The following is a 26,883-nucleotide window of genomic DNA, read 5'->3' as shown; positions in this document are numbered from 1 at the left end:
GTTTTTCGTCACACCACTATAGTCAAGAAGTCTGGAAGTCAAGATGCTGAAAACTGGGTCAGATCAAATTTACGATCTGGACAGAATGCACTACTACACAGCTACTGTACCGCATACATAAGGCTCTAACAACTACAAAGGTTGGGCTGTTAAAATAATACTGTACCTAAGATCAAAGGTATCAAACATGTAAACAAAAATTCTAAAATAAACATTTACTTTATAGGATGAAATGATATACATGTTTACTGTTAGTCTCTAAATCACTACCTTGATTAATAATTAGTTTGTGCTATAAAGAGATGTATTCAAATTCAAAAGCATGCTATTCATTTTTTAAATTATTATTATTATTATTATTAGGAAGCTTGCTAGAAGTTCACAGAAAATCTGGTTAAGAATTCGGTAGCATCTGAACTGAAAACCTGTAGAATGCATGCAAAAATGTTTTTACTTCATTCAGATGTGTGTGATAATCAGAGCCGAAGCTCTCGGCACAGAAAAAAACAGTCTACCTGAGTCTTCAATAACTACCTGGACTCCATATTAACATCAATTAACATCAACTGTTATGCTGAACTGCCTGCCACCTAACACACAGTATAAATGCAGATCATTTACTGCTTTCTGTTTCACCCAAATGAGGATGGGTTCCCTGTTGAGTCTGGTTCCTCTCAAGGTTTCTTCCTATTACCCTCTCAGGGAGTTTTTCCTTGCCACTGTCGCCCTCGGCTTGCTCACCAGGGACAAACTGACCATTTTGATTCATACAAATTCACATTCCATACAAACTTAAATAACTCTTTTGATTGTGTAAAGTCGCTTTGCGACAATAAAAATTGTTAAAAGCGTCTACAAATAAAATTGAATTAAATGCGTCGACAGCTTTATTCATCCACAGTAAATAGCCTAGTAGTTTGAGAAATACTTATGTAAGGCACTTATGTAAGTTGCTCTGGATGAGGGCGTCTGCCAAATGCTGTAAATGTAAACGTAAATAGAAGCAACTTAAGATCTTAGAGATCTTGAGCATCCTTCCATCATTGTCAAGCCACAACGAGCTCTAACGTCCTGATGCTACAAATAATTCAAGATGCTGCCTTGTATATACTGTAATAGCTTTTCTTTTATACCAATGCTTCGAGAGCTGCATGACTAAATGCAATTTTAGTCTGATATTCTAAATGCACCATAAAGATCTACTACTGTAGAAAACACAGACATCCAACATTACGCTACCAAACGTAGAAATCCAATAGTCAACAAAACTACTATTCCTTCAAACATGGAAATCCTTTACCTTACAAAACATGGACATCAACTCAACCAACATAGAGATCCACTACACTACTATCTACTCTCCTAACTATTGAGGCCTACTCAACAAACAAGTCTCAATATACTGTACCAAGCATATAGATCCACTGTTTTACCAAACATGGAGATTCACTACGATGTCTAAAATGGCGATCTGCTATCCTACCAATTATCGAGATCAACTACTTTACCAGACATGGAGATCTGTGACTCTACTGTGAATCCACTACTCTACAAAACATAGAGATCCAGTCCACCACCAAACATGGGGATTCCATGCTCTACCAAACATAGAAATCTACTATTTTCCCAAATAAAATTATCCAGTACTGGAAAAGGCATAGAGATTTAATAATCAACCAAAATGGAGATTCAGTACTGTTACAATCACCCAAAAATGTAGAGCCCCTACTTTATCAAATGAAACCACTATTCTACTCACTCACATATTCTCTATAATGCTTATCCTGTACAGGGTCATAAGAGGCCTGGAGCTTATGACCGCAAACTACAGTATGTGCACAAGGTGGGATGGGGTGCCAATCCATTGCAGGGCACACAAACACACACTTACACAATATGGACAGTTTGGAAATGCTAAACAGCCGACCCTTAATCTTTGGACTGTGGGAGGAAACAGGAGAACCTTAAGGAAACCCACCAAGAATGGGAGAACATGCAAACTCCAGGAATCAAGCCCTCAACCCATTACCCTACCAAACATGAACATTATCACTCACATACTGTGCCAGGACAGAACCGCATCAGGACTAGACAGAGAATAGATATTAAGACCATTACAACTTTTTTTGTTTTGAACTGTATGTCACCAAGAATAGCGGTAACCTGAGTCAGGCATTGTTACTGTAATAACACTTAGTCATACAGTATCATGTTCACACACTCACTCATCTTCTATAGCGCTTTATCCTGTATTCAGGAATCGAACCCAGACCCTGGAGGTGCAAGGCGACAGTGCTAGTACCATGTACCATGTTCCCATGGTAAAAATATTAAAATACCAGAATCTGCCCGAATCTCTGGTTTTGTACAGTACTGTATCGGAGTGTAAATGACAGTAGAGGTGACTCATGACATGTAATAAACATCCGTTATCCTGATGTAATACAAATCTTTTTAATTGTGTGTTGATGTTTCCTGAAGACGTCTACTCTCCGTAGCCATTCACATCCTCTCTCTGCACTGTACTCAGTTCTTTATTCGTCTACTATTCTTCCTTGTAGCAGACAACTCAGCAATTACGGTTACGCAGAGTGCAATTATAGAGACAGGGCACTACCAACACACACCCTGAAACACACACCGTACTCACATTTTAGTGTATGGTTATGGGGAGTGAATGGTGAAGAATAAATCTATACAAATGCATGCAGTATGATATACATCCTCATGTTCTCTCTCTCATATATATACAGTACATTTGCACATTTAATCAAAACACATCCCTGGGATCATACTGTAGATAGCTGAGTAAAACAGTCATGTACACACACACAGGATAAGGAGGAAAATAAGAGGTGAGGGGTCAGTTAGAGGCTCATTATCAGTTAGAGCATAACGTGCATGTGCATTTAATATACCGCTGACCCGTATCTGCCAGAAATTCAGGATTTTATTCATATAATTATGCAAATCTTTTACACTACATTATTTGAGTGGTTTATTATAAACTATACCAACTTCATTCATCCTTTCGTTCTTTAACCAGATTCTAGAGTCACCATCTAGACTCAACAATCCTGATGGAACTCTGAGAACCCCATGTGAACAGGAGGAAGGCAAGAGGAACCTCACTCACACACCATCCCAAGCTTAGAATCGAATCAGGGAGCCTGGAACTATAAAGCTGCAACACGATCTGCTGTGAAACCATGCCAGCTCTGCCATCCCTACTGGTAAGGGTTCCAAGTAGAACCATTTAAAGGCTAAGAGCCTTTAATTACATGGTACGAAGCTTAATTTATCTTCATTCATTATCTTTCTAAGAACTAATATCTGTCAGGGTATTAAAATTGAGCTCGATTGTCTTGGTGCTATTGTGGTTATTAGAAAAGAATGGGTTCTTGTTATGAGTTCATAGTATAATGAATGCCTAGCAAAAGAGTCCTACTTGAAACTGGATGAATTCATGGAAGTGATGCACGAATTTGGCCAAACCTGTTAATTATTGAATTTAGGTGTTTTATCCCCAGTGAAGGGGAATCTTAATGCTTCAGCATGACAAGACATCTAGGACGATGCCATGCTTCCAATTTTGTGGCAACAGTTTTGTGGAAGGCCCTTTTCTATTCCAACGTCACTATGAGCCAGTGCACAAAGCAAGGACTATAAAGACATTGTTTGATGAAGAACATGACTGGGCCTAAGACAGAGCCCTGACCTTAACCCTATAAAGCACCTTTTGGATGAACTGGAAGGGAGATTGCGAGCCAGGCCTTCTCATCCAACATCAGTGCCTGACCTCATAAACGCTCTACAGAATAAATTGAGCAGAAATTCCCACAGAAACACTCCAAGATCTTGTGGACAGCCTTACAAGAAGAGTGAAAGCTGTTATAGCTACAAAAGGGGGACCAACTCCTTATCGAAGTACTGTATATGTAAACATTGATACAATGTCATTGCAGGTTTGGCCAAATACTTTTGTTAAAATATAGTTTACTTTAACCAAAAAATACATCAATATTCACAGTAATTTCATATTCAAAATGCATAATGACAAATAACACACAAAATAGAGTAAGTAGATAAAAAGAGTATAATAACTTAAAATACTACATTATAGTAAAAGCATTATATTAGTTAAATCTGAATCCAAGAAGCCAAGGCACATACCATATAATATATAAAATAAAGGTAAAATACTTGTTTACTTCTTTGACTCCTACTTTCTTTCTACGTTCACGTTTTGCTCATCTGATTCTTCTGTAGATGTTCCGCTCCCGTACCTGCTACATTTCATGTGGATCATGTAAGGAATAATCAGTAAGGTGGAAGAAATAAAAGTAAAAGTAGAACTAGAACAGAAGAAGTGACTCCATCTTTGCATGAGAAGCAAATCAGTCTGCGACTACAAGAAGACGAAGAAATGTCACGTCGTCCCGCCACATACAAACTGGCCTTGTTTCCTACATGTAAGTGCGAAACATGCTCGGATTATCCATAGAGCTTATTCAAAGCTAATGCACTAGATGATGCCAATGCAGATGTTGGAAAGGGATTGATCTGGTTAGCACTTTTAGTGTACTGGGTAAAAAAGAAATAATAATTACTTTAATGTGCTTCTCTATTCTTTTTGGATCTGATGTAATATTATAAATGAAGATTGAAACGAAACCCAAGTTTGATTATGGAATGAGAAAGAAGAACGTTTAACGGTACAGCAGAAGGAATCATCAATTATTAATATTATTATCGACTACGCGACAGGGTGGCGTAGTATTTAGCACTGTGGCCTCACACCTCTAGGGTCGAGGGTTCGATTCTCACCTCGGGGTCTGTGTGCTTGGAGTCTGTATGTTCTCCCCGTGCTTGGTGGGTTTCCTTTAGGTACTCTGGTTTCCTCCCCCAGTCCAAAGACATGCAGGTTAAGTTAACTGCCTTTCCCAAATTGCCCGTAGTCTGTGAGTGAATGCGTGTCCTGCCCAGGGTGTACCCCATCTCGTGCCCAAAGTCTCCTGGAATAGGCTCCAGGCCTAATAATTGTTAGACTAATCATTCTATCATCATATCTGACAATTATTTTATGGTTAATAAAGCGATAAAATTTAGGTTGAATGATTAATCCTTTTATTAACTTTTATTTATATGTAAATGTTAAGACTCTACAGTATATATTATATGAAATCATTTTTTAACATATTAAATTTGATTATCTTTTTTTAATTATTATTATTAATAATAATAATAAAATCTTGCATACACATTTGCCTCTTTGCGAGACCCCCCCGCCAAAAATTTAATTATTGACATTTTACTGTATAAAGCTATTCATAATATCACGTGCACTCCACTCAGAAAGGATCACGCATTTATCACTAAAAAAATAAGGACGTAAGTAAACGCTGTAACACAACGGCGCACCCCATGGAAGCCGACGCATTTACGTAATTGATTATGTCCATGTGTCGTTGCAGCCCTAGTCGTTTGTATGACGTTCATAAGAAAAACCTTTCCTTTCCTGATTCTGTAAGTAAGCACAACCATATTTCGAAGCTACTACGTAAATAAACTCCACCGAAGAGCCGTTTAGCGTAGAACAGACTTGCACATAATTCCTTTGTAAGTGTGTGTGTGGTACAAACTTCAAATGAATGGTAATTTATTTATTCTTCATACCATCAACCTGTCAGTGATGGTTTGGAGAAGAAGAACTGCTAACCTGACTTAGTACTCGGTACACTGTTTAAGCGTTCTTTAATAAGTAATAGCATAATAATGGGTTTCCAGGCTGATAAAACTGTTCTACTTCATTATAGTGAAGTTTAGAAGGTTTCGGGAGTGAAAAATGCATGGTTTCAAATCATCGTCTATAACGCTTAATTCTGTTTGCAGGGTCGCGCGGACCTGGAGCTTAAGGACACACCCTGGACGGGGTGCCAATCCATCGCAGGGCACACATAAACACATTCACACACTATGGGCAATTTGGGAACGCCAATCAACCTAACCTACATGTCTCTGGAAGGAAACCCACCAAGCACGAGGACAACATGCAAACTCCATGCACACAGAGAGGGGAATCGAACCTGGACCCTGGAGGTGCAAGGTTACAGTGCTAACCACTACAACGTCAGAGGTATGACCTGAATGTTCACTGTGTGTAGTGTATCTTAGCATATGATTTGAATAGAAGTTGGCCGGGTGGTAAGGGAGAGGTGGCTCAGGTGGCTAAGACTCAAGGTTCGTGCTTTGAGAATTTCACGAGCTGGGTTCGAGCCCTGCTGTCAGAGGGTTGCCACACCCCATACCACTGCATACAGTGCCAGTCCCACTCCCAGTTAGTACATTTGTCAGGAAGGGCATCCGGTGTTAAAGTTGTGTGCGGAGCGGATGGTCTGGTGGGGCGCCCCCTTGAGGGGAGCAGCTGAAAGAAACATTTTTTTTAGAAGTTGGCTGTGTGGGCATGTACACACTCATATTATAGACGCATGCTGGTCATCCCCACCTTCAATGAAGACTACTCATTTGGGGAATTTGGAAAGGGGATTTCTGACCCTTCCTAAAAGCCACCAGCTGTGTGTGTATATATATATATATGTGTGTATGTGTGTGTGAGAGAAAGAGAGAAAAAACCCCTCCGTTAGGTGCTTTCACACTGCACCTGGCTGTCGTCGTGGCGACTGGTCTGCTGTCAGTCTGGAGTGGGAAAACAGTATAGCACAAAGTGACAGCATGTGGAGAGAGAGAGAGAGAGTGAGGAGAGAGAGAGAGAGAGAGAGTGAGGAGAGAGAGAGAGAGAGAGAGAGAGACAGAAAGAAAGACGGTTGGGAGAGAGACAAAGACAAAAAATAACCCCACCGGAGACAGAAGACATGAAGTGCGCAGAAAGAGTGCGAGTGAGAGAGAACTGGGGAATCCATGATATGCGAGGAGGAGAAATCCGTGTTAAAAAATACGCACTGAGAAGGCGGCGATGACAGCGGTATGAAGGAGACGTGATAACAAGAGGCAGAGAGAAAAAAAAAGAAACAAGGGTTGAGAGCAAGACGGAGAGAGAGAGAGAGAGAGAGGAAGAGTGGAGGGAGAGAAAAAGGAGAGAGAGAGAGAAGGAGGGGTATGTGTAGGAATGGTGGTGCGATGTGAAAACGAGTCTCTCACCCCAGCCACCGTGTGTGGTCTCCTAGCAACACTGTCTGCCTCCTGCTTCCCTCTCCATCTCTCCATCTCTCTCTCTCTCTCTCTCTTTTGCCAAGATGCACATCTGAACTGAAGGTTTTCACTCACTGACTCTGTGTGTGTGAGTGTGTGTGTGCCGGTGTGAGCGTGCTAAGTGCACATGTCTAAACACTTTTCCTCATACTTTAGCCCACTCACTGACACTTAACAGACGTCAGTGCTGACTTTAAAACACACTCACACACACACACACACACACACTTGCACGCACGCACACACACATTCATATACATAAGCCCACACAAGCTTCATTATCACGCAATAGACAAAAGCAGATAATAACCACACACACACACACACACACACACACACACACACACACACATATGACTTTGAGGATTACCATACTTGCATGCATTTACTTTCATTTCAGGTCTTAGTTTAACGTTTAGAGAATTAAGAAGGGGGCGAATACTTTTAGCTGCATTCACTGGAGGTTTTACGTAGTGTATGCTGACTTGCATGGGAAAAAAAAATATCATTGCCATGATCATCAACATGATCAGACCTTGCTGCGTTGAACTGCCGTCTTGCGATTCTACAAAATGAAGCCACACCTTCTAACCAATCAGATTTAAGAATTCAGCTTTTCGCTTTATGGTTTGAGGAATTTCTGTCTGTATGAATTTGTTAAAGCCTCATTGTCACCTTTTTTTGTGCTAACACCGTGGGGAAATTAATCTGATTTATTCGCTCTGTACAGAGTGTGTACTCTGACGGGATCTAATTACAAACTGAATTAAGAATACGACCGTTCCACTATGGAATATATACTGTATAACAGCGCAATCGAATCATGAGGACCTACGTGAGGTCTCAGACGTTCTTATGCACTGAGGTGAGTAGATGTTCCAGTTCATCCCAAACGTGTTCAGAGGGTCTAGGCAGGGCTACATTATTCCGCCAAAGGTATTCAGTCGCCCACCCAAATCACTTAATTCAGGTGTTCCAATCACTTCCAGAGTTAAAATCAAGCACCAAGGCATGCAGACCGCTTCTAGAAACATTGTCATGGGTCGCTGTCAGGAGCTCAGCGTTGTACCGTGATAGGATGCAACCTGCGTAATAAGTCCAGCCGTGAAATTTCCTCGCTACTAAATATTCCACAGTCAAGGTTTAATGGTGTTCTAACAAACTGGACGTGGTTGGGAACCACAGGCCACGTGAAATTACAGAGCGGGGTCGGTGGATACTGAGTCAATATCTACAGACCTCGAAACTTCATGTGGCCTTTAGATTAGCACAAGAACACTGCGTGGAGAGCTTCATGGATAGGGTTTCCAGGGCATCCAAGCCTTACGTCACCAAGCGCAGAGCAAAGCATCGGATGCAGTGGTGTAACACACCTCACCACTGGACTCTAGAAAAGCGGAGACGTGTTCCCTCATGAGTGACAAATCACGCTTCTCTGTCTGGCAATCTGATGGACGAGTCTGGGCTTGGCGGTTGCCAGGAGAACGGTACTTACTGTATCTGACTGCATTGTGCCAAGTGTAAAGTTTGGTGGAGGACGGATTATGATGTGGGGTTGTTTTTCAGGAGTTGGGCTCGGCCTCGGTTCCAGTGAAAGGAACTCTTAATGCTTCAGCATAGCAAGACATTTTGGACAATTTCATGCTCCCGACTTTGTGGGAACAGTCTGGGGACGGCCCCTTCCGGTTCCAACAAAACTGTGCACCAGTGCACAAAGCAAAGTCTATAAGCGGGTTTGGTGTGGAGGGACTTGCCTGGCCTGCACCTTAACCTGACAGAACACCTTTGGGATGAATTAGAGTGGAGAATTTGCGAGGCCTTCTCGTCTAACACCAGTGTCTGTATTCGCAAATGCGCTTCTGGTCAGACAAGAATGGTCTCCTAAACCTTGTGGAAAGCCTTCCCAGAAGAGCTGAAGCTGTTATAGCTGCTGCAAAGGGGGCGGGGCCAACAGCATATTAAACCATATGTATTAAGAATCGGATGTTACTCAAGTTCTTATGCATGATTGTTCAATTCAGAACATCTGGTCAGATCGGACAGTCATAATCACAAGGTACCTGTATCTGAATTTTCATTTTACAGCACAGAAAAACATTCTACAGTACACAACGGTGTGCTTTCACCTTTATTGCAACGGACGCCCTCATTTAGAGTGACTTCCTTTTTAAAAATCTTGTTACATAGCTGAGTGTTAAGGGCCTTGATCAAAGCGGCAGTTTGGGTGGTGGTCGGGTTTGAACCTGAGACCTCCCGATCAAGAGTCCACCGGCGTAACCTCTAAGCTAACCCCTGGCCCCATATTGGTGCGACGGCCAAGTGTCCACATACTTTTGGCCGTACGGTGTATTATTTTAAGATCATTTTTGGCTGCTCTCCAGAATTCCAGAATTCAGCCCCAGGAACATCTGAAGGGGTTTCCCAGCGCCCCACTTATATAGGTCACGCTGTAGGTGTACGGTTACTGACTGAAGCCTGACCCTTTCCATTTATGGATGGTGTAGAGGTGGGCTAAAATTGTCCCTCGCAATAGATATAGCGATAGTTCTATATACTGTATATCAAATTTTACCCACACGAAGTGACATATATGATAAAAATGATTTTTGAATTATGAATTCTGGATTTCGTTTTTTCTTTTCTTTTTAAAAAAAATCTTTGTTCTTTTTTTTTTTGTTGACTGCACTTGCGTCAAGCTGCTTATCCTGGCATGACAGCTGCACTGTAATGAAGAATGAGACACACACACACACACACACACACATATGCACGGCTCGCCCTCGCCTTAAACATACCAGCACATGCGTTGTCTCCCTGAGGTACGGATGTATGCGTAAGGCTGCAGTAATACTCAGGGAACATATGTGTGTGTGTGTGTGTGTGTGTGTGTGTGCCTGATAATGATGTATGAGCGTGTATAGGAAGGAGGGGGTTACTGCAGATCTCGGCCTCCTCCCCAGCCATGCTATCAGAAAGCTACGGACTGTGGGCACAGAAAAAAAAGAAAAAGGAAAAAAGAATGATACACAGGCGGAGAAAGAGGATTGAGAGAGTGGATGTGTGTAGGTGTGTGTGTGGGTGTCTTCAGCGTGTTTGTGTTACTCATTGAGAGTAAAGCGAAGCGTCTACGGCTTTTATATACAGTAGTATGGAATAGAGAGAAAGATGGGATGCAAGGAGAGGGGACGGCGTTAAAGCACCCGCAACGAATAGTGACAGGTGTGTGTGTCTCTGTGTGTGTGTGTGTATGTGTGTGTGTAAATGAATAGCAAGATTTCCAGAGTCAGATCGCATGACATTGACGCACATCACAAATTTTTTCAATGCCAAATTATTATTACTTTTTTTTTTATGTCTTGTTTCTCGCACCGTTATACAGTATATCGCGCACTGGATCGTATGATCGAGTGAAGCGGTTCGAGAGGTCGGCACCTGCCCGCGCGTGTACGTACGTGAAAGTGTCCTTAAACAAGTCCAAGTGTGCTTTGCCTCGGTTGAACCCGCTCACCCGTGCCTCGGCGTTGACCCCGGGCACGGATTTAGACCATTATTCTTGGTTATGTTCTAATAAAGAGACTCAGCACTTGTGTCCAGCTGCACTCTGGCTCCTGCGCGGTACATGTTGTAAGGGACACTGAGGACACCGACCGAGCTGAAACGCTCGGATCTTTCAAATCCACTGCCTTATCCTAGTACCTGTTAGTCTGAAGAAATGCTCCAGGTTAATGGAGCACTAATGCACTAATGTATGTTCTATTCCTGCGTATTTCCCTAATATTTACCACAGGGGTGTCCAATCTTCTCCAAAAAGGGAGTAAAGTGTGTGTGTGTGTGTGTGTGTGAGTGTGTGTGTGCTGGCTTTCTGTCCAACCAAGCAGAAGCCACACCTGATTCCACCTGTTTAATTAGTTGTTCTTGGCTTTTAGTGGAATCAGGTGTGACATCTGCTTGGCTGGAAGGAAAACCTGCACACACACTCACACACTCACACACACATGAATTTTTATCCTCAGATGACTTCAGTAAATAAGAAAATTCTATTTCATTCTATTTCTCTACTAAAATTTTTTCTTCTAATTCTCTTCCTTATAATTCTATTCTATAAAATTCTGAAAAAAAACTTTATTCAAATCTATTCAGGTTTATTCTGATACTGCTCTACGCTACTTTATTTGCTATGTAAAGCTCTGTTACATTCTGTTCTTTATTCTATTATATTCTGATTAAATTCTATTAAATTTCGTCGCGTTTTTGTAGTCGTTGACTGTGATTTATTTCTTGTACCGTTATATATATATTGCGCACTGGATCATATGATCAAGTAAACAGTTCAGGAGGTTTGCATGCCTTATTGCATTGTGCTTAAACTCTACTTTACAAAGCTGCGGGGGGCCTAAATCCCACCCCAGGGGACTCTGGACACACCCAGGACAGGTGCCGATCCATGACAGGGCACAAGCACGCACACTTGAACACACTCCGTCATTCACGTACTACATGCATTTTGGAAATTCCAATCAGCCTAAACTGCATGTCTTTGAACTGTGGAGGAAACCGCAGTACCCGGAATAAACCCACCAAGCACGGGGAGAACATGCAAACTCAATGAACACAGACCCCGAGGCAGGAATCGAACCCCGGAGCCTGAAGGTGTGAGTCCCCAGTACTATCCACTGGAGACAAGCGCTGTTATATTCTATTTTGATAAAGCTTGATTATGTCTAGTCTATTCTTTTCTCATAAAGCTCATCTATTATACGTCAGTTCTAAAGCATTGAATTTTATAAAAAAAAACTTTTTTGAAAAAAAAAAATGCATATTCAATTCTATTCTATTCAAAACACCAACACAAAAATCCCCCTTTCCTCTTGTAACGCTGTGATATGCAAATGATTATGACTTTTACATGAGCATGCAAATTAGCAGGAAGAAAGAAAACCACATTCTGAGTAAAGAGTTGGCAACTTTATTCAGCGCGGTGAGTTACGGTATAAACCATGCTAAAATAGCATGCTCTGCCATACTGTCCAGCGAAAAGGTGCTAATATATACACACCATGGGTCCAGTTACACCACACTTAGCTAATTAGTAGCAGTGTGGTATGTGTGTGGGAGGGTGTGTGTGTGTGTGTGTGTGTGAGAGAGAGAGAGAGTGTGTGCGCTTGGAATAACGCTCTACTCCACCTGCACACATGCACACACACACACACACACACAAGCACATTGTAAATATAGGATACTGCAGCACACCGGCAGGTAGAGATGAGCTCTGACCTCAAACCCACTTCTCCCAGGTCCAGTAACAATGGCTGTGGCTTCACCGTGGATTATCCACTTTGTGTCTGATTCTGCAAGCTGACAAAATATAGAGCCCTCCACCTGTCCTCCATCGCTCTTTTCCTCTCTCCATCGCCTCCTTTCAGTCTCTCTCTGCATGCACAGATGCACAGAAGCACTCATTGACCTTTCTTTTCCTTTCGCACCGCCCCTCCTTCTCTTCTCTTCCTACTCCGTCCTTGGCCATTATTCACGGGACTCAGCAGTAAACGAGGCGACTCGCCGCATGCCATGCACACGCAGCAACACACGTTAAAGCACCGTACACATGTGCGCATGCACATGATTATACCTATGGAAACACAAAACCTGGAATACACACGCGCACATCTGTACTGTACGGTCATGCATGCATTACAGGTTTCTGCACGCACAACCACAAAATTCACAACCACGCATGCACGATCAATTAAATGTATGTAATTTAGTGATTTTGGTGAGCAATACTTAGAATGCGCTACACCCGACGGGCAGCCTCATCTTCACACGCAGCTGCAAATTTTCCTCCGATGGGGCATCCGCACCCTAGCGGCATCCCCTTTTGATTAAGCATGCATTAGAGTGTGCGTGTGTGTGCGTGCGTGCGTGCGTGAATGAGAGCAAGAGATAGATAGCGAGAATGAAGCATGGTCGAAGAATAAAGAGTAGGTGACTAAAAAAAACACTTGTAAACACTCAACAAGATACACTTTTTTGTGCAGCACTACACTAAATACAGCTTATATTGGTGCTTTGATTATTACTTTCTACACTGCAAGAGGGTGAACGTGCGTGTTCATGCGTGTGCGCGTGTGTGAACGAGTGCAAAGTTTGGATAAGGACAAGCGCACGTAGAGATGACAGTGGGGAAAAATAAATCAAGGAGCTCGAGGCGGGGAAGAGGTCTAGCCTATTTATCAACCTCTACACATGCACACACAAATATTAACGCACTAGAACGCTTCCCCACTTGGGAAGTCATAATTATCAAGTCTTTGCGTTCAGGTGCATAAACAACATTAGCCAGTTAGCTAGCCCGAGCTATTTGCTTCTATTTTAAAGACATAGGCCAGGCCAGGGTCAGTCACGCGGCTGGCTCGCCGTAGCAAAACTCGCGCCTCTGGACCCTTAATAATAACAGTCTACAGGATCAGTCGCTAAGGTGCTCTAGAGTGGTTGCTTGGGCGTGGCTCGACAGCTTCACAATGATCCTGAGAGCCTGATTGGTTGCCTGAGTAAAATGACTTGTCTTGACCATGTCTCTATGACAATGAGATCCACAGTTTCAAAAGGTTTTTGTGGAAGTTACCACAGCAGAGAATGTAAGCTGTAAGCACTTCCTGTTTCAGTGGGGAGTACCTTCACCATTATATTATAATGGGGCAAATTTGGGCACCTCTTGCGCCCCTGGGGAACCCGTTTGCAGGTTATGTTCTGACAAAACTTGCAAGCCTCTTCAACTGTGGTACGTTTTATATTTCTACAAAACTCTTGCTCTGCACTAGAAATCATCTCAATGTCCGAGCTGGTCTCAATGTTAAGGCTATGGGATTTTTTGGGCGGTAAATTACCCTGTGGGGACAATCACACTGAATGTGATTGATTTCCTATTACAGCATGTACCCATGTGTTCTTTTATACCACAGCAATTACTTGCCGGTGTCATACTCTTTATGTATTTGGTGCTAATAAAAGAAAAAAGGCTGCTTGTCATGTTCCCAGGAAACCAGAACACACAGAGTCTTAAAGACTTCATGCGATGGTCGCCAAAAATGTGTGTTAAGCTTCCAGCAGAAATACAGCTCAGATCCTGCGTGATTTTCTTTTTGTTTCACGCTCACTCGTGGTTTTATCCTGTATTCAGGGTTGTGAGGGGCGTGGAGCCTCTCCCAGGACACGTAGCGCACAAAGCAGGGTACACCCTGAACTTGCAGGCTATACACACGCTACGGGCAATTTGGAAAAGCCAGTAAGACTAATCTGCGTGTTTTAGGACTGTGGTAGGAAACCCGCCAAGCATGGGGAGAACATGCAAACTCCATGCACATAAACCCAAGGCGGGAATCGAACCCGGAAGCTGTAGGTGCATGGCGACAGTGCTAACCACTAGCCCTCTTTCTGTTTCTTGCCATTTCAGGGGGTTTAATTATTAATACAGTATTATACTAGTAATACTGCTACAGACGCCCCTGTAGTGATGACCAAAAAAAAAACAGATACAGTTGAGGTAAACATACTGTACCCTCTTTTATCCTATCTATGTTAACCCATTTATGTCACCACAAGTCTCGGTTTGACTTGAACACCCTGCGCAAGATAACATAACATAAGTTGTCTGGATCTAAAACATTACATTTTGTGGCACTATAATATATCAAAACTATTTGAACAATATCACAGTGCTAAAAGCACAAGCATACTGCTAATATATGCCATTACCTGTGAGCAGGGTCATGGGTCCCCAAGGCTAGCTCATCTGAGTCAATCTCACAGTAGAGCTAATGTTGCACAAATTGCTGAAAAAGTCAGTGCTGGCAATGAAAGTTGTTTGAAATACACAATGCATTTCAGCCTGTTGTGTATGGGGCTGTGCAGCTGCAGACTGTTCAGAGTACTTATGCTGTAATGGGCACGTGGGCATCAGAACTGGACCATGGAGTAATGGAAGAAGTCGGCTTGGTCTGATGAATCTTGTTTACTTTTACATTAAGTAGACAGGTGTGAGCGTGTGCATCACTTACCTGGGGAAGAAATGGCACCAGGATGCACTATGGGAAGGATGCAAGCCAGTAAAACCTCTAGGCAAAGTTTTACTGGGAAATCTTGGGTCCTGGCATTTATGTTGATGCTACTTTGACACATGACACATTGCAGACTAAGTACCTTTATGGCAAAGGCATTTCCATATGGGAATGACCTTGGCCTGATTACAGCAGGATTATACAAGGTGGTATCAAAAAAGTTAAGAGACTAGTTTTGTAACACATCAACAGATGGCAGCACAAGGCTTCACACACCATCTCTGGGAGCACCAACCTTAATAAGTCAGTGTGCCAAAAGACATTGTCACATCTAGAGCTGTGTAAATAGTGCTATACTGACCATGTGTTCTACCGAGTCAGCTAATTCCTCAAGGACAACAAGTAAGAACAAAAAGCGAATGTGAAATTCTGCATGAAACTGGGAAAATCTGCCACAGAGATGTTTGACATGAATCGGCAAGTTTATAGTTTATGGTGCAATAAGTTGTTTCAGGGGTTTTGAATGGCACATGTGCATCAAGAGTGGAAGAACATCACTGAAAGAAGAAAAGAGATTAAGAAGAACTTCAACAAGCTCAACCTCGATCCTCAGGCTGCTAACCCAGGAACAGAAGAAACATCGACTCAAGGTGGGCAAAAACTGCTTCAGTGTGACCTGTCCGTCATGTTGAGACTCATTACCTGTGACAAAACTTGGGTGTATGGGTACGACCCTAAGACAAAGCAACAGTCATCAGCAATCATCTCCAATGTTTTGACATTGTGCATGGAGAATTTGTCCTCAGGACGGTCCTTAGACCATCCATAGAGAATTCTACTGCCAGTGTGAAGGCATCTGAGGGAGGACGTACGATAAAAAAAACAGAGCTTGTAAACAGACCTAATCTTAAAACCTTTTTTAAAAAAGTGTTTCAGGAATGGATTGAGGAACAAGATGAAGTGGCCTCCAAATTCCCCAGATCTCAATCCGATCAAGCATCTGTAGGGTGTGCTGGACAAACAAGTCTGATCCATGGAGGCATCACCTTACAACAGGACTTAAAGGATCTGCTGCTAATGTCCTGGTGCCAGAAGCCACAGCACACAAGAAACTTATACAGTATAACTTTCTAACTTCAATTAGTTTGGTAGATGAGCAGCAAGCTAGTGTTCTAAAATTAGCCTACAAATGCTAACCCAAAAATATCTAGATTGCGTATGGATAAATATCATGTAGCCTACCAGAGCCCTGTACTGAATACTTTGATAATACGTTACAGGTATAAATTTTTAATGTGATATCACAAAGATATTATAAATAGTTTTGTGGCGACGTGCTAAGAATTGAGCACGTTTGGAAAATGTACTATGTCACACACATTCCTCAGTCCATACATTAACCATAGCAACATCCTGTATTTCCAAAACAGCATGACTTTCTGTGTCACTGAGGTAAGATGATACGCTACATAGAGGTGTTTTATCCGAGCACAAGCACAACTACATCACCGCCTGACAACACTTTGCTGTGCTCTTAGCGCATCACATTCAAAACCTACCGACAGATTTAATATTTAATGCCTTTTCTTTTGCTCTCTATCATTTATATTTGGTTACAGCTCTCTCTGAAACATTCATGTTCTCTGTCTCTAGCATGCTACAAAGCTGCCCTCAAGCAAAACACATGCTGTACCTGCTGCCTTCATCAATTTTAAGCTTGACTTCATGTGTGAATGTGACTAAGGACGTGTATATTTAATATTTAGCTAAGTCAAGCCTAGGCTATTATCTACAACTATTTGTTATTGTTGTGGAAATATGAGTTGATGAGTGGATTACAGAGTTCATATTTGAGTATTGTTACTGTTTTTGTACATTTTTTTGAGCTAGTTTGCCAACAATCCTGTCTTTTTCTGGCTAGCTAAAATTTTAAGTTCCAGCCAAATCCTAATTTTAGCAGCCTCAATTATTTTATTAAAAGAGAAATTTTTACACACAGACTGACTGGCTGATTCAGTTTTAGATTGTTGTTAAAACATGTACAGTACGTGTGTGGAGTTTAACTAGCAGAATTTCAATCTTGCATTGTTTAGCTAGCAAACCGCGATTTACACATGTTCATTGATACTTATACAACAAACACAACTTTCCTAGGTTTCTTTTTTAGGTTATTTTTTAGGACTTTAAAATAAAGATTAAAATGAACAAATTTTGTTCAAGTTTCAGATTATTGAAAACTTTTTGAACCAGTTAGCTAAAACAAGCTAATCTTATATGTTTGCTGATTAACTATGGATAAAATTCTGGTAAAAAATTAAATAATACAAAAATGGTAAGAGTATATAGTTTTAAAATATAAACTAAGTTACTTTAAAAAATATATTTAAAAAAAGGGGTAATGAAATGTTAGGAAATTTACAGTATGTTTCATAATATACCATATAGTTACTGTATTACCACGGGACTTTATAGAGTATCAGGGAAGGAAACATGGCTCTACAGTGGGTAGAATGCTAGTACTACAGTATGTACCACCATGCTTTGGTGAATTGTTGGCTTGGTAGTATGCTTCTTGCCTGCCATGCCTGGGTTCAATGTCCAAACCCAGCCTCTTCGCTCTAGAACGGGAATCAGGAAGGGCGAATTGTATGTGGATCAAGGGCAAGCTGTGTGCGTAGCCCCTTTGGTAGCGCCTCACTACATTCTAAAATTCATTATACAGCTGCGAGCATTGCTCAATGGCCCAACAGGGACAACTTGGTGGTGTTAGGGTTCAAACCTGGGACCTTCTGAGCAGTATGCCAAAGCCTTAACTACTGAGCTACCCCCAATTCCATTTGAAACATTGCATCAAAGTATGTATGAAGGTAGAACCATGTACCTTAGTTTGCTACAGGTATTATATTAGCAAATAAGTAGCACAACACTGTAAAACATACTATGGTATTATATAATGTGGTACAGGTACCATCAGAATACCATGGTACGTACTGTCTTTCGGTTGTTCCCTTTCAGGGGTCGCCACAGCGAATCATCTGCCTCCATCTAACCCTATCCTCTGCATCCTCTTCTCTCACACCAACTAACTTCATGTCCTCTCCCACTGCATCCATAAATCGCCTCTTTGGTCTTCCTCTAGATCTCCTGCCTGGCAGTTCCAGCCTCAGCATCCTTCTACCGATACTTTCACCATCTCTCCTCTGAACATGTCCAAACCACCTCAATCTGGCCTCTCTGACTTTATCTCCAAAACATGTAACATAAGTTGTCTCTCTGATAACCTCATTCTTGATCCTATTCATCCTTGTCACTCCCAAGGAGAACCTCAACATCTTCAGCTCTGCTACCTCCAACTCTGCCTCCTGTCTTTTCTTCACTGCCACTGTCTCTAAGCCGTAGAGCATCGCTGGTCTCACCACTGTCTGGTACACCTTTCCTTTCATTCTTGCTGATACTCTTTTATCGCACAACACACCTGACACTTTTCTCCACCCATTCCAACCTGCCTGTACCCGCCTCTTCACCTCCTTTCCACACTCTCCGTTGCTCTGGACAGTTGACCCTAAGTACTTCAAGTCCTGCACCTTCTTTACCTCTTCTTCCTAAAGCCTCACCGTTCCTCTTGGGTTCCTCTCATTCACACACATGTATTCCGTCTTGCTGCGGCTAATTCCTCTGCTTTCCAGAGCGTACCTCCACCTCTCCAAATTTTCCTTGACTTGTTTCCTGCTCACGCTACGTACTGTATAACACGGAAAAAATTCTTCTGGGTTAGCCTGATAATCAGCATTGTGGGTTTGTCCAATTTTCAAATCTAACCACATCTGTATGTTGGATTGCTCTTTTGTACTCCTCTGTTTACAATACTAAAGCCATTGTGACTTGTTATCCACTGCTCTCTCTCTCTCTCTGTCTGGCTTCCTATTTATCTCTCAGCCTTTCTTATACCACTAATCACGCTCCATCTCTCCCTTTCAGCCTTCTTTTTCTTTTTTCTTAGTGTTTGGAGAAAAACTTGCATACATGACAAAATTCAATAATTTAATTTGGATTTCCAATGCTCAGTGAGAAGACAGACCGACTCTGAAGCCGGGCCTTTAAAGATGAGCTGTCAGTGTCTAAACTGCATCTCTCTCTCTCTCTTTCCTTCTCTATCTCTCTCTCCCTTAATTTTCATTTTAATTACAGCATGTTTTGTGCAAATGACAAGTAATAATATTGCTTAATCTTGACTTGCCATGGTATATTATATTAAATATTGGATCAGAGCATAATAAAGTATGGAAAATGTATTAAATTAAAAGAAAAACATTCCAAAATGAAAAGTGTAATTAAATACACTGTAGCTGTAAACATTTAAGTATGTTTTTGTGTATGTAGCTGATTTGCTATGTAAGACCTTCTTTCCAATCACAGTCGAGATTTGAGGACGGCGCGCAAACCGGACAGATTAATTGAGACTGAAATCATACTTGGGAGTTCCTGCAAAAGTTGCAGGCTAAGCAGCTACTGACTATCTAAGTATTTGGGGTGGCAGGATTTCTTCGACCCCTCTCCGTTGTAGCTATGGATTTTTAACATTATAGTCTTAGATTAGATTAGATTAGATTAGATTAGATTAAACCTTGTTGTCATTATGCAAAGTGCATGTCCTGTACAAAGCCAATGAAATGCAGTAGCAGGAGCCAAAACAGTTGCTTAGAGCCTTCACCAACAGGGGGCATCATTAAGAATGCAGCAGAAACTCGCATTCTGGAGGCGAGTTCGCAAGCAAATATTGTAAATGCACATAATAAATAAACAGTAATTAGCATAATCTGCATGTTGGAGGAAACCAGAGTACCTGGAGGAAACCCACCAAGCACAGGAAGAAAACATGCAAACTCCATGCATGCAGGCCTAATTTAGTCTGCGCATACTACTGTATGGGTATTTTATACCATTTTATCATTTTACGTCCTATTTACCTCCTACTGATTGTCTCTACACCTTCCACTTGCTGAGTCTCTTCGCTCATCCTGTTTACACACATTCACCTGAAAAACCTCAGATCCCAGCATCCCTCCACTATCCAGCCCACTCTCTTATTCTTCCTCCCACTCTTCCTCTTCCAAGCGAGCTACTAATCACACCGAAAGCACTGCGGGTCGTTGTGAATGAGCTACTTGTGTGTAAGAGGAAGAGCACAGAGAGACACAGAGAGAGAGAGAGAGAGAGAGAGAGAATGATGAAGGTGAGGATACTGCAGAATTCAGTGTGCATGTGCCTTTAGAAATCAACGGTTAACTTTGTCTGTGATATAAGTGGACTGGTCTTAAGACAATCCATAAACACACATGCACACACACACTCGCACCTCTCTACATGATGCCAGTTCAGCATGATTTTAATCCAGTTTTAATTTCATTTCCAGCCTAAGTCTTAAACACTGATGTGGAAGACAGATAAATCCCAAACCCAATAGAATCTAAATCCAGTCTGATGCCAGATTGGGGATTTTTCCTTCTGTGTTTACATGAACCCACAGGGATGGAGGATAAGGCAAAAGCTATGTTATATTTGAAGATATTCCTGTGTTTTCTAAATATTTCAACACATATTTTGTGATGTTTTATGTTCACCAGTTTTCCTTCCTTGGATCAACTCTTGGGATCTCCTGACCACTGCGGACCGGGAACATCTTAGAAGAGCTGCAGTTTTGGAGTTGCTCTGACCCAGTTGTCTTTCCATCATAATTTGGCTCTTCTCACAGTAGCTAGGGTTTCACTATCTCATTGGCAGCTTGAAATGGGTGGGATAAAATAGAAAGCAAGTAACAATTTTGTTCCTAAATTTGATGTGTTGGAAGCAGGAAAAATGGGCAAACATAAGGATTTGAGTGACTTTGCAAAGGGCCAAACTGTGACATCTAGATACTGGGTCAGAAGAACTCTGTTTCTGGATGTTCCTGGTCTGCGGTGATAAAACCGAACAAAAGTGGTGCAAGGAATTAAAATTGGTCAACAGTGTGATGGGTGGGCAAGGCTCACTGATGTCACATGGGAAGTGGATGCTGGCCCGTGTAGTCCAATCCAACAAAGCGCTACCTAGTGTAGATCACATTGATAAAAGGGTTAATGCTGGTTGTGATAGAAAGGTGACAGAACACACAGCACATCATTGTTTTGCTGGCACATGGAGGACCTACTCAATATTAAGCTAATGGTCAAAATGTTATGGCTGGTTATGGCGGATATCACTGAGCAATAGTTACCCACAATGACCTATGACTTCATTTCATGGCTGTGGGTATTTTCATAGTGAAGGTTATGTTGCTGCTTACCAAACTTCCGGCACCCCTTCAGAAGTACACACACAATTACTGTATACAGTACGGGCAATTTGGACATGCCAGTCAGCCTACAATGCATGTCTTTAAACAGTAGAGGAAACAGGATTACTTAAAGGAAACATCCAACCTCCACACACACACAGGCTGAATATTTGCTCCCCTAACCATGGAGGTCAGAGGCAACGATGCTAGACACCAAACAATTTATGCTGTGGACTCAATTAAAAGATATAAAAATTATTGTCTGTTAATAGCACTTTCACTTCTTCTACTTTTACTTTATACATTTTTAATGCTAAAATTTAATAATTTGGCATATTGTAAATGGATTACATAATACTATCATGTGTCTGCTCCTAATGCATCCCATAAGCTGATTTTTAAGTTCACACATTAGTCAATGCTTGGATCTAAGAGCTAGCCTTGCCATTAGGCTAAGCACATTTTAGATATATCGGTGTTTAAAATCTGTCCAAACTGCCGGACTTTTAATGCAAATAACATGCAAAGTAGTCATCTGAAAAGTACACAAAATTACCTTAAGTGGACAAAAAGGGCAAGAATATTAGCAGCTTCACTGAAGTGTAAGGTCATAATATAAACACGTTATATATTTTTCACATTTTATATACTGTATATACTACTATATATATATATATATATATATATATATATATATATATATACACACACACACACATATATATATATATATATATATATATATATATATATATAAATATTACAAGCAACACAACATAAGTGTGAAAAAGTGTCATGGTGCGTGTGATGTATTGGGTTCCTATTTATGCTGTATTCCACCCATATGAATACTGTTCTGGAATCATCACAACCCTGGCTGAAGGATGAAGCAGTTACCTAAAGTGTGTTTACAAAATTTGCTCACTGTTGGGGTACACTGTTGTACCTTTAATTAACTTTGAGAGTAAGTGTGCACTTTCACCACGTGTATGTGCTTGTACGCAGCTGCAACTCGAGCAGAGTTGTTTACATGCTTGCATATCTAATGTACATCTGGAGGATTTAAAAATGGCATTCGCCAGATGGCATGTCAGAGCCGAAACATCTCTGTCCGTCAGTCAAGCTGTTTAGCGATTTCATGCAAGCTCTATTTGACTTTAAGACTTTCTGCTATTTGTTGGGGTTGTTGTCATGGGTTTTATTTCCCCAGCTAAAAAAAAAACCCCAAAACAAACAGATTGGTCATTTAAAAGTGTTTACTAATCTAGAAAATACAGAAGATTTATGGCATGTAGGTTTGCGTGTGCAGAGGGCCTGGAGCCTATCACAGGAGACCTATGGCGTGAGGCGGGGTACACCCTGGAGGTGAACGGCAGTTAGCCTAATCTTCAAGTCTTTGGACTGTGGGAGAAAACCAGATTACCCGGAGAAAACCCACCAAGCATGGGAAGAACATGCAAACTCTATGCACACATACCCTCGGGTGGGAATCAAACCCAGACCCTGGAGGTGCAAGGTGACAGTGCTAACCACATCACCACTTTGTCGCCTACCTTGATTTATATAAACATATATCTATTAGAAATAATTAGATTTAATTCCGTTGACGCTCTTAGTTCGTTGATTATACACCTCTTTTGGGCTATTTTCCCCCAGCGTTTACAATGATGAGCTGCATGTTGAATTTTGGTTGAAACGGTGTCTCCGATCTGGCAACCCTGGCTCCAGGAGACGCGCGTTTCACGCAGGCGAGACGGCGCGCGAGCAGAACATGGCCGACGGAACGCCCATTCGGAGCGCGTAGTAGAAGCATCAAACGCGTTCGAACGCAAAAAGAACAACAAAAAATAAACATTTTTTTTATCCGACGCGTTTGGGAAAAAGAGCGACGCGTCACACGTTTCCTTTCGAATGAATAAATGAATGAATGAATAAATAAATAACCCCTGACCGGCCAGAGGCTCGGTGTGTTTACACTGATCTGCGGGGTTCGACGCGGGAATGATCAGCTGATTTAAAAAAAAACAAACAAAAAAAAACACCCGTGTGGTGAATAAAAATAAATATGAGTAAAAGAAAAACATTACTACTACTACTACTACTACTGATAATAATATATATTTTTTAAAGAATAAGGATGCGCGTGTTTTTATATCCCGCAACTCCCCGACACGCACACACTCCCTCACTCACGCACGGATGTTTGTAAGCGCAGGCAGATTAATACACAAATCAATACCCCCGAGCCGCTCGAGTTTCACCACAACGAGGATCAGAACCTGTCCCCTGAGCTGCGTTTACCCGCGTCCTGGGGATCAAAAGCGATTAATGAAATGATGCACCGGGACGCACTTTAACGCACAGGCCAAATAAATCTCACATGCAAGCGGGATGCTCTCTCTCTCTCTCTCTCTCTCTCTCACAAACACACACTTACACTATATTATTATTATTATTATTATTATTATTATTTTTGTTATTATTATGATTATGATTATTATTAATGATAATAATACAGCGCTTCAATCAGAGACACAATCAGAAGGTATGTTGGGGTGGGGGGGTAGTGGGGGGGGGGGTCGGATGCGTTTTGTAAACAACACTCCCGGTAAAAAAAAAAAAAAAAAGGATCGCTGCGTAGAAAAAAAAAACAATCCCGTGTTAGATCTACGCTATTACTCTTTGATCTGTAACAGTCTCCGTCATTTGAATGAAGATGATGATGATAATGATGATGGTGATGAAACGACAATTTACATGCACACGAATGTTAATGTCGCAGTTCTTCTTCCTCAAGACGTCTCGTTCCCCCCGTCATTCGTTTCATTTCATTATCATTATCATCATTATTATTATTATTATTACGAATTATTCCTGCTCTCGTGCTAAACAGGTACACACCGCGGCTCACCTCGTGCACGATCCCGCCCTCGTCTCCTCCATCCTGCCCGGTGTCCGTGCGCGCGCTGACTGACGCCGCTGACTCGTCGCGCCGGTGTCACACAGGCTCTCCTCCGCGCGGATCAGCCGGTCAGCAGCAGCAGCAGCAGCAAGCGCGAGGCGTCGGGAGAAAGCACGCGCCCGCGCGCGCGCGCAGGAGGGAAAAAAAAAAAAATCCCAACCTCTGATGACGCGCGCGCGCACGCACTGACACACACACACACACACACACACTGAACGTGTCTGGACAGTCCGCGATATCAAACGGACTATCTATATTTTCTGATCACACAAACACGGACGCACGCACGCACGCACGCGCTTTCTCTCTCTCTCTCTCTCTCTCATACACATTCAGAGGACATGTCTAGACACCCCGAGATGTCAGACATCCTATTTTTATTTTCTCGTCAGTGGCGCGCGCTCACACGCACGCACACACGCGCACTTAATTGCCCCCCGCCCCACCCCGCCCTCCTCATCTACTGGAATCGTAAATGTTGCTAATTAATTCATTCATTCGATGTAATTAACTGTAAAAATCTATTTTTTTTTCATAAACCGAAATATGACTCATGTAGGTGTCTAGATGCTGTCTACCTGAATCATTCAGCAGGTCCATTTGACTTAAACCTGCAGTCGAACACAGCACCAAGGCTAATGTGAGGTGGCGGAGGCAGCAAGAAAAAAAAAGTCACCATTGTATTTATTACCTTTTGTACCATTTGTATGACTGTGGTCAACATTCACACGCGCATTCACACACTATGGGCAATTTGGAAACGTCACTTAGCCTAATCTGCATGTTTTGGGACTGTGGGAGGAAACGAGAAAACTCAGAGGAAACCCACCAAGCACGGGGAGAACATGCAACCTCCATACACACAGACCCCAAAGTGGGAATCGATCCCAGGACCTGGAGGTCCAAATATTATGTATGTATACATTGCTAATTAATTTATTTATTCAATGTAATTAACAGGAAATCTATTTTTTTTTTCATAAACCGAAATATGACTCATGTAGGTGTCTAGATGCTGCCTACCTGCATAATTCAGCACATGCATTCAACCTGCACCCGAACACAGCACCGAGGCTAATATGAGGTGTATATATATATATACAGGCTGGGAAGACTGAATCTGCATATATATAGGCTGGGAAGACTGAATCTGGAGTAGGTAAGCAGCTTAGTGTGAAGAAATCAGCTGTGGGAGCAATTATTAGAAAATAGAAGACATACAAGACCACTGATAATCTCTCTCGATCTGGGGCTCCACGCAAGAGCTCACGCCGTGGGGTCGAAATGATCACAAAAACCGTGAGCCAAAATCCCAGAACCACACGAGGGGCCCTAGTGAATGCGGCGAGCTGGGACCAAAAGTAACAAAGGCTACCATCAGTAACACACTGCGCCGCCAGGGATGTCCAGGCCTGTCTGAAGTATGCTAGAGAACATTTGGATGATCCAGAAGAGGATTGGGAAAATGTCATATGGTCAGATGAAACCAAAATAGAACTTCGTGTTTGGAGGAGAAAGAAAGCTGAGTTACATCCAAAGAACATCATACCTACTGTGAAGCATGGGGGTGGAAACATCATGCTTTAGGGCTGTTTTTCTGCAAAGTGACCAGGACGACTGATCCATGTAAAGAAAAGAATGAATGGGGCCATGTATCGTGAGTTTTTGAGTGAAAACCTCCTTCCATCAGCAAGGGCATTGAAGATGAAACAGGTCTGGGTCTTTCAGCAAGACAGTGATGGGCCATTGGAATGGGCCAATATACCAGCAACAGTGTGTGAAAACCTTGTGAAGACTTTCAGAAAACATTTGACCTCTGTCTGCTAACAAAGGGTATATAACAAAGTATTGAGATAAAATTTGGTTTTTGACCAAATACTTATTTTCCACCATAATTTGCAAATAAATTCTTTAAAAATCCTACAATGTGATTTTCTGGATTTCTTTTCCTTATTTTGTTTCTCATAGTCATAGTTAAGGTACACATTCACCCCTATTGCATTGTGTTACAGAATCTATATTTGCATTTTAGTTACACTTTATGATGCAATAATACACCTGTCACATAATTTTCTGCTTATATTTGCTTTTTAACTTAATTTTAACTTATTTAATACTCATGTTTACCACAAAACTATTTTAGAACATGTTTTATAAAGTAAAAGTAATTTCACTTTTTGATTTGTTGGAATTTTTACCAGATCTGTCCGAAATGATATATATATATATATATATATATATATATATATATATATATATATATATACACACACATATATGTAAAAATATATAAAAAATTATCAAACATATATAAAAATTTGCAATGAGAAAAATACACATTT

General features: G+C 41.6%; 1 protein-coding gene across 1 annotated transcript in view; it reads right to left on the bottom strand.

The window, feature by feature from the left end:
* The window catches only part of LOC128511834 (neuronal tyrosine-phosphorylated phosphoinositide-3-kinase adapter 1), a 39,472-nt gene extending 14,909 nt beyond the window's left edge, over positions 1–24,563 (bottom strand). Inside the window, exon 1 of the mRNA XM_053484830.1 lies at positions 24,491–24,563. The gene's annotated coding sequence lies outside the window, so the exon portion shown is untranslated. The remainder of the gene's footprint in view (positions 1–24,490) is intronic.
* Between the last annotated feature and the right edge of the window lie 2,320 nt (positions 24,564–26,883).

This window comes from Clarias gariepinus, chromosome 24 (genome assembly GCF_024256425.1).
Source record: "Clarias gariepinus isolate MV-2021 ecotype Netherlands chromosome 24, CGAR_prim_01v2, whole genome shotgun sequence".
NCBI classification, from domain to species: Eukaryota; Metazoa; Chordata; class Actinopteri; order Siluriformes; family Clariidae; genus Clarias; species Clarias gariepinus.
Note: the sequence above shows the minus strand (reverse complement) of the source record. Positions and strands in the feature narration are given on the sequence as shown.